Below are 2,499 nucleotides of genomic sequence, written 5' to 3'. Positions count from 1 at the left end.
AAAGGACCACAGATATTTGGAACTTTTTTTTTACATATATTGACAGTTAATCTGCAGAATATGATTATCAATGAAGTAGCACATTGATCTCTTTTTGCAGCCTTCAATCCAGTTCCCAGCCAAAAGACTAGAGAACAAATAAATGGAGCTTGTGTGACTCTTACAAGAACAGCTAAAGAGACAATTGAGAATATGTCATATATGCAATTAATTTTGAAGTGGGTGGGTGAGGGGTGTGTTGATAGGATCTTAGCCTAGAGATTAGTGCTTGAAGCCTTAATTCAAAACAGCATCAGCCTACAACTACTTGGTTTGCTGCTTTGGGACAATGGGCCTTTGTTTGTAACATACAAACAAGATTTAAATGTTGGCTGCACATGGCTCTAGTTATACAGCCACTACACCGCACCATTACCATTCCTGAATGACAAGTGATCAGAAAACTCAGCAGATACTACATCTTCCAACTGTGTTGATGCTCTAAATGTGTCCTGTTGGACAATGAACGCTCATTCGCTTGTTCTTTAAAATCTCATGCCACCTATTCAAAGATGCTTGTGTCTCCTCAGCAGGCTACTGGAAATATATCTTGGGTTAGGCTGCATAGAGCATATGAATGAAAAGGGTAAGACGCAATTTGGAATAAAAGGATATGCAGCACTCAACACAGGAATATGGAGCTAGAAACTTTGCAGTTGTTGATCACTGAGAGGAAGGGAGAACAGCATAGAAAAGATGGACAGTCAAGTCTTTTTACCAGGAGAGAGGAATCTAAAACTAGAAGGTATAGGTTTAAAATGAGACAGAAGAGATTTGAAAGGGACTGGGGGGTGGGGGGGGGCAACTTTTTCCACAAAGTGGGTAGTGGGTGTATGGAATGATATGCCAAAAGGATTTGCAGAGGCAGGTAAAATAACAAATTTAAAAGACATTTCGCTACATGAGTAGGAGAAGGTTTAGAGGGATATGGGGAAAAATACAGGGAAATGGGACTAGCTGAAGTAGAGAACTTGGCAAAGATGAATTGGATCAAAAGACCTGTACTCACACACTAATCCACAACATTTGCATTTTGATGTGGCTACCATGAGCATATATTTCTCCCATAATCATTACAATCACAGTGGTATCAGTTGGAATATTTTTAAATGTGCTCTTGGAAAGAAATCAATTTTCTATCTTCAAACACGAGAAATTCTGCAGATGCTGGAGATCCAAAGCAACACACACGAAGTGCAGGAGGAACTCAGCTGGTCAAGCAGTATATGTGAAATAGGGAAATGGTCGACATGTCGGACTGAGATCCTCCTTCAGGACTGAAAGGGAAGGGAACAAGTCAGAGTAAGAAGGTGGAGGGAGGTGATAGATGAAACTGGGAGGGGGTGAAATAAAGAGCAGGATTAGTTAAAGAGATAAAGGGCTGGAGAAGGGGGAATCTGATTGGAGAGGATAGAAAACCATGGAAGAAAGGGAAGGGGGAGGCGATGGGTAGATAAGGTGAGGGAGGGAAACAGGAATCAGAATCAGGTTTATTATCACCAGTATGTGTCATGGGATTTGTCAACTCAGCAGCAGCAGTTCAATGCAATACATAATACAGAAGAAAAAGAAATACAGTATATGTATATTGAGTAGATTAAAAATCGTGCAAAAACAAAAATATATTAAAGTAAGGTTGTGTTGACAGGTTCAATGTCCATTTAGGAATCGGATGGCAGAGGTGAAGAAGCTGTTCCTGAATCGCTGAATGTGTGCCTTCAGGCTTCTGTACCCCCTACCTAATGGTAACAGTGAGAAAACTTGATAATGGTGAGGACAATATGAGTGAGGTTGATGTTCTTGATGTTCTGGAGCATGCTGATATTAAGGGAGAGGAGGTGTTGGAGTTGTTAAAATACATTAGGACGGATAAGTCCCCGGGGCCTGACGGAATATTCCCCAGACTGCTCCACGAGGCGAGGGAAGAGATTGCTGAGCCTCTGGCTGGGATCTTTATGTCCTTGTTGTCCACAGGAATGGTACCAGAGGATTGGAGGGAGGCGAATGTTGTCCCCTTGTTCAAAAAAGTTAGCCGGGACAGTCTGGGTAATTATAGACCAGTGAGTCTTACGTCTATGGTGGGAAAGCTGTTGGAAAAGATTCTTACAGATAGGATTTCTGGGCATTTAGAGAATCATGGTCTGATCAGGGACAGTCAGCATGACTTTGTGAAGGGCAGATCGTGTCTGACAAGCCTGATAGAGTTCTTTGAGGTGACCAGGCATATAGATGAGGATAGTGCAGTGGATGTGATCTATATGGATTTTAGTAAGGCATTTGACAAGGTTCCACACAGTAGGCTTATTCAGAAAGTCAGAAGGCATGGGATCCAGGAAAGTTTGGCCAGGTGGATTCAGAATTGGCTTGCCTGCAGAAGGCAGAGGGTCATGGTGGAGAGAGTACATTCAGATTGGAGGATTGTGACTAATGATGTCCCACAAGGATCTGTTCTGGGACCTC

The sequence above is a fragment of the Mobula birostris genome, chromosome 9 (assembly GCF_030028105.1).
Source record: "Mobula birostris isolate sMobBir1 chromosome 9, sMobBir1.hap1, whole genome shotgun sequence".
Classification (NCBI taxonomy): Eukaryota; Metazoa; Chordata; class Chondrichthyes; order Myliobatiformes; family Myliobatidae; genus Mobula; species Mobula birostris.
Note: the sequence above shows the minus strand (reverse complement) of the source record.